Source organism: Triticum aestivum, chromosome 5D, assembly GCF_018294505.1.
Source record: "Triticum aestivum cultivar Chinese Spring chromosome 5D, IWGSC CS RefSeq v2.1, whole genome shotgun sequence".
Taxonomy (NCBI): domain Eukaryota; kingdom Viridiplantae; phylum Streptophyta; class Magnoliopsida; order Poales; family Poaceae; genus Triticum; species Triticum aestivum.
The window spans coordinates 86,999,733-87,006,389 of NC_057808.1; positions in this window are offsets into that span (position 1 = coordinate 86,999,733).

Genomic DNA, 6,657 nt, shown 5'->3' on the forward strand with positions numbered 1-6,657 from the left:
AAGCTCCATTAGTATAAGAAAATAAATCACCACTTAGGTACTGTTGTGAACTCATTCTAAATTCATATTGGTGTAATATCTACTGTATTCCAACTTCTCTATGGTTCATACCCTCCGATACTAATCATAGATTAATCAAAATAAGCAAACAACACATAGAAAACAGAATCTGTCAAAAAACACAACAGTCTGTAGCAATATGTATCATTCGAATACTTCTGTAACTCCAAAAATTCTGAAATAAATTGGTGGACGTGAGGAATTTGTCTATTAATCTTCTTCAAAAATAATCAACCTAAGATCACTCTCCAGTAAAAAATGGCAGCTAATCTCGTGAGCGCAAAAGTTTCTGTTTTTCACAGCAAAATTGCAAAGACTTCACCCAAGTCTTCCCAAAGGTTCTACTTGGCACAAACACTAATTAAAACATAAAACCACATCTAACAGAGGCTAGATGAATTATTTATTACTAAACAGGAGCAAAAGGCAAAGAACAAAAATACAATTGGGTTGCCTCCCAACAAGCGCTAACGTTTAACACCCCCAGTTAGGCATGATGATTTCAATGATGCTCACATAAAAGATAAGAATTGAAACATAAAGAGAGCGTCATGAAGAATATGACTAGCACATTTAAGTCTAACCCACTTCCTATGCATAGGGATTTTGTGAGCAAACAATTTATGGGAACAAGAATCAACTAGCATAGGAAGACAAAACAAGCATAACTTTAAAATTTTAAGCACATAGAGAGGAAACTTGATATTATTGCAATTCCTACAAGCATATATTCCTCCCTCATAATAATTTTCAGTAGCATCATGAATGAATTCAACAATATAACTATCACATAAAGCATTCTTTTCATGATCCCCAAGCATATATATTTTATTACTCTCCACATAAGCGAATTTCTTCTCATGAATAATAGTGGGAGCAAACTCAACAAAATAATTATCATGCGAGGCATAATCCAATTGAAACTAAAATATGATGACATTTCAATAGCATACAAGTGATCACAATAATCATCATAGATAGCAACTTTGTTCTCATAATCAATTGGAGCCTCTTCCAAAATAGTGGATTCATCACTAAATAAAGTCATGACCTCTCCAAATCCACTTTCATCATCATAAATAGGAGGCATGCTTTCATCATAATAAATTTTCTCATCAAAACTTGGGGGACAAAAAATATCATCTTCATCAAACATAGCTTCCCCAAGCTTGTGGCTTTGCATATCATTAGCATCATGGATATTCAAGGCATTCATACAAACAACATTGCAATCATGCTCATCATTCAAATATTTAGTGCCAAACATTCTAATGCATTCTTCTTCTAGCACTTGAGCACAATTATGGAATCCTTATTTTCACGAAAGACATTAAAAAGATGAAGCATATGAGGTAACCTCAATTCCATTTTTTGTAGTTTTCTTTTATAAACTAAACTAGTGATAAAACAAGAAACTAAAAGATATGATTGCAAGATCTAAAGATATACCTTCAAGCACTCACCTCCTCGGCAACGGCGCCAGAAAAGAGCTTGATGTATACTACACAACCTTCTTCTTGTAGACGTTGTTGGGCCTCCAAGTGCAGAGGTTTGTAGGACAGTAGCAAATTTCCCTCAAGTGGATGACCTAAGGTTTATCAATCCGTGGGAGGCGTAGGATGAAGATAGTCTCTCTCAAACAACCTTGCAACCAAATAGCAAAGAGTCTCTTGTGTCCCCAACACACCCAATACAATGGTAAATTGTATAGGTGCACTAGTTCGGTGAAGAGATGGTGATACAAGTGCAATATGGATGGTAGATATAGGTTTTTGTAATCTAAAAATATAAAAACAACAAGGTAACTAATGATAAAAGTGAGAAGAAACGGTATTGCAATGCGTTGAAACAAGGCCTAGGGTTCATACTTTCACTAGTGCAAGTTCTCTCAACAATAATAACATAATTGGATCATATAAAAATCCCTCAACATGCAACAAAGAGTCACTCCAAAGTCACTAATAGCGGAGAACAAACGAAGAGATTATTGTAGGGTACGAAACCACCTCAAAGTTATTCTTTCTGATCGATCTATTAAAGAGTCAGTAGTAAAATAACACAAAGCTATTCTTTCCGTTCAATCTATCCTAGAGTTCGTACTAGAATAACACCTTAAGACACAAATCAACCAAAACCCTAATGTCACCTAGATACTCCAATGTCACCTCAAGTATCCGTGGGTATGGTTATACGATATGCATCACACAATCTCAGATTCATCTATTCAACCAACACAAAGAACTTCAAAGAGTGCCCCAAAGTTTCTACCGGAGAGTCAAGACGAAAACGTGTGCCAACCCCTATGCATAAGTTCACGAGGTCACGGAACTCGCAAGTTGATCACCGAAAGATACAACAAGTGGATCACGTGAATATCCCATTGTCACCACAGATAAGCACATGCAAGACATACATCAAGTGTTCTCAAATCCTTAAAGACTCAATCTGATAAGATAACTTCAAAGGGAAAACTCAAACCATTACAAGAGAGTAGAGGGGGAGAAACATCATAAGATCCAATTATAATAGCAAAGCTCGCGGTACATCAAGATCGTGCCATATCAAGAACACGAGAGAGAGAGAGAGATCAAACACATAGCTACTGGTACATACCCTCAGCCCCGAGGGTGGACTACTCCCTCCTCGTCATGGAGAGCGCCGGGATGATGAAGATGGCCACCAGAGAGGGATTCCCCCCTTCCAGCAGGGTGCCGGAACAGGTCTAGATTGGTTTTCGGTGGCTACAGAGGCTTGCGGCGGTGGAACTCCTGATCCAGTTTATTTTCTGGAGGTTTCTGTATTTATAGGAATTTTTGGCGTCGGTCTCACGTCAGGGGGGTCTCCGAGTCGTCCGCGAGGGTGGAGGGCGCGCCCTACCCCCCTAGGCTCGCCCTCCTATCTCGTGGATGGCTCAGGACTCTTCTTGCCCAACTATTTTACTCCAGGGGCTTCTTTTGGTCCATAAAAAATCATCAAAAAAGGGCACTTCAATTGGACTCCGTTTGGTATTCCTTTTCTGTAAAACTCAAAAACAAGGAAAAAACAGAAACAGGCACTGGGCTCTAGGTTAATAGGTTAGTCTCAAAAATCATATAAACTAGCATATAAATGCATATAAAACATCCTAGATGGATAATATAATAGCATGGAACAATCAAAAATTATAGATACGTTGGAGACGTATCAATGGCTAGCACAAACTGGGATATAGATCGAAAGAGGCGCATGCCTCCTGCCTGGGATCCTCCTAAACTGCTCTTGGTCGTCGGTGGCGGTTTGCACGTAGTAGTAGGCACCTCCGGTGTAGTAGGAGTCATCATCGGTGGCGTCTGGCTCCTGGGCTCCAACATCTGGTCGCGACAACCAGGTATAGAAAGGGGAAAAAGGGGGAGCAAAGCAACCGTGGGTACTCATCCAAAGTACTCACAAGCATGGATCTACACTACATATGCATTGGTATCAATGAAATGGGTAGTATCTGTGGGCTGAACTGCAGAATGCCAGAATAAGAGGGGGATAGCTAGTCCTATCAGAGACTACACTTCTGGCAACCTCCATCTTTAAGCATATAGAAGAGAGTAGATCACTACTGCAGGATGGACCAAACGCGACACTACGATCAGAGACCCTTCAAAGAAACTGTGTGCGATGCCATAATCACAAACAGTGGTGTAAAAGAACCGTCAAAAAGGTGCAAAACGTTTGTGATGGCGGAGCTATCAAACACGGTTCAGATTTTAGTTGCGTGTGCGATGCAGGGCATACGGTTCAGGTCAATGAACTATTTGCGATGAGGCGGAACAAAAGAAATGGGCAGCCAGATGAAGGCATGTGCGATATAGAGCATACGGTTCACTCGGATGAACTATTTGTGATTAGGCAACACAAAAGAAACGGTCAGCCAGATCAAGGTGTGTGTGATACGCGGCAAACAGGTCCGTAATCAGAAATGTGTGCGAAGACCAATAATAACACAGACGATTGCTGCTAATAAGCCATGTGATTTGCTCTGTCTACCGTAGAATAACATGTATATATATATAACTGAAATAAATATCCAATTACATAAGTGACTATACAGATCATTGGCACACACCTCAGTAAACAATTGCGTGCACTCTAAAGTAGGAGAAACGATCGTCTAGTCATCTACTTCTTGTGACGCTCCCTCCACTGCTATGTGGCTCAATCCTTCGTCTGGGTCAGGAAGAAGATAGTTCCTCATGTCAACGATCCGCCTGTACATCTCGTAGCTTGTGTACGCGTCCATGGCCGCGTACTTGACATGTTGTTCATCCAGTCTCTTATGCCACACACTATGCCAGGCGTTCCTGTCCTTATTGCTCTCATTCTTCATCTTCATGTAGTAGGGGTCGATGATGGTCGAGGCGAGGTCAACCAGGGAGTTCAGTTTGTTTTTGTCGCTGCCCTAGACCATGTAGTGGCTTTGGATGTTGACAAGATTCGGGCATTTCAAGCACGAAACCTTGAGCGCTTTTAGATCGTTGGTGGTGCCAACCGCAGCGAAACTGTAGTCGGAGCTGTTGATAAACCTGGAGAAACGCTCGCAAGGCGTTGTGGCTAGGTGGTAGTGGTAGACGAGGACGTCATGTCGCACGCACAACTGGGCAACGACAACCTTCTGATCGTGCCCGGCACGACCGATGGTGTACTCGAGGTCGAAGCCGACCACTCGGTACTTGTCCTCGGCAAGGAACTGCTCCATAGTTTGGATGGAGCTCTCCACCGAGACCGGATCGTTCATGTACACCACCGAGAGGGCCTTCCCCCTCACGTGGGTGTCCACTACGTGATGCGTGGTGAACTGCCCGCCGTTGTCATCATTGGCCGCTGGGAGCACCATTGGAGCCACGGGGAGCGCCATTGGTACCGCTGGATGTCCTCTCTGTATGTGTCCTCGTGGGTGTGCTTATTGTGTCGTGTGAGACAAGAGATGAAGGTAAATGGCCTCATGAATAAAAGGGGGCCGGGCGGCATGGATTATCGGCGCGTCCGCATGGCAGTTTTTGCAGTGGGTAACTGCATCGTCGCGCCGTGCCCGGCGCAACCGCTTGCACACGAACGTGCGTGATCGTGCGCCGGCCCCAAACACTGGCAGCACATGTGGAGGGACGAGGGCAGAGCACCCGCAGGGATGGGAGAGTAGAGCGTGCACGGCGGGACGCGAGCAGAGCGTGTCGCGGCCGCCTGAACCGCGAGAAACCACACGCATAGAGCAGTTGAACAGGCAGGAAATGGCCGCCTACAAGCCGGCCGACAGTTGCGTCGCTGCGTAGAGAGCGGCCGTGTGGTACCACCTATGTCTAGTCTATAGTCTCCTTTATATTATGTGCCATACTTTGCCCTCAAATTTAACCAACAAAATGTTAATGCATGTTTTAAAAATTATATAATTGGAAACTATGTTCAAATACAAATCCAACTATATAATCTTTGGCGACATGCATTCGTATTTTATTAGTTAAATCATACTTATAAACCAGGACGGTGGTATAGTAGGTAATTAAATCGCAAACGTTTTTTATTAACTGTATGTGTACCTGGCCTTTCGTCCTCCTCTCGCACGTCTTGTCACCCCGCTGCCGCAGACGGCTTACAGCGCAAGCTTGCGTAGCGCGCGGGGGCGTTCTTTTGGCCAAACGGTGGCGCCAATGAATCGTCGGTGAGCCCGTTCCCGTGCAACCTCGCAGGTTCCCGCGCAAGCTTCCTGCCCGACTCGGTGAAATCCCCCAAAATCCCAATGCTTACTAGCCTTCTATAAAAACCCTCACGGCCGGCGAGTCCCGCGTCGTATTTTCCCCTCCCTCCCTGTAGCTTATCTCGTCTGCTTCTCCCACAATCGCCAATGGCACCGGTCCATCATCGTCGCTCAGCCACTCCGCCATCATCAGATGACAGCTCCAGCTGGGAGGCTACACCGTGGCGGCGGCGCAGTCCCCGGCGTAGTGTAGTGCGTGATGCGTCCCTGTTGGGTGTGCGCGAAACACCCACCACACGCTCCGCTGCCGGTGCCCGTCGGCAGCTATTGCCGGCCGCCGTTGCTGCCACACCACTGTCGAAAGCCGGATCCATCACATGCTCTGCCGCCGCGGCCCGAAGGCGGGAGGTGGCCGTCGTGGCCTCCACCCCACTGCCAGCCACTGTGGCCATCACCCGCTCCGCCACCGCGGCCCGAAGGCGGGAGGTGGTGGTCATGGCCGCCACCCCGTCGTCGGCCGCCATGGCCGCCAGCCCACCGTCGACCGCCTGGGTCATCACCTGCTTCGCCACCGCCGCTCGAAGGCGGGAGGCGGAGGTGGATGCCCGCACGTGCGTCAGCGACCTTGCGCGCTACATCGAGTTCCTGCAGGAGGAGGAGGAGCGCCTCGTCGAGCAAGCAAAGAGCCTTACTGCCGCCGTGTCCGCGACACACGCCGCCTCAGAGGCGAGGAATCAGGAGATCTACGAGGAGAACCACCGCTTCGAGAGGGGTCGTCTGGAGCGGCATAGGGCGTTCGAGGTGAGCGTCACTGAAGCTGCAACGGCGGCAGGCACCGTATTGCGGTTGCCCAGCTCGTCGGTAGGCTCCTCCTCCTC